This window comes from Lupinus angustifolius, unplaced genomic scaffold (genome assembly GCF_001865875.1).
Source record: "Lupinus angustifolius cultivar Tanjil unplaced genomic scaffold, LupAngTanjil_v1.0 Scaffold_48_99, whole genome shotgun sequence".
NCBI classification, from domain to species: Eukaryota; Viridiplantae; Streptophyta; class Magnoliopsida; order Fabales; family Fabaceae; genus Lupinus; species Lupinus angustifolius.
Genome location: NW_017728884.1, coordinates 26,137 through 26,522, shown reverse-complemented (window position 1 = coordinate 26,522; position 386 = coordinate 26,137).

Genomic DNA, 386 nt, shown 5'->3' with positions numbered 1-386 from the left:
GAGGATGAGGATGAGGGTGAGGATGAGGATGAGGATGAGGATGGGGATGAGGATGCGGATGAGGATTGAAATGCGGATGAGAATGAGGATGAGGATGAGGATGGGGATGAGGATGAGGATTAGGATTAGGATTAGGGTTAGTATTGGGATTAGGATGAGGATGAGGATGAGGTTTAGGATTAGGATTAGGCTTAGGAATAGGATTAGGATGAGGATGAGGATGAGGATGAGGATTAGGATGAGGATGAGGATGAGGATCAAGATGAGGATCAGGTTGAGGATGAGGATTAGGACGACGATGAGGATAGGAGGAGGATGTGGATGAGGAAGAGGAAGAGGATAATTAAGAGAATTGGATGACGATGAGGATGATGATAGGATAAGGA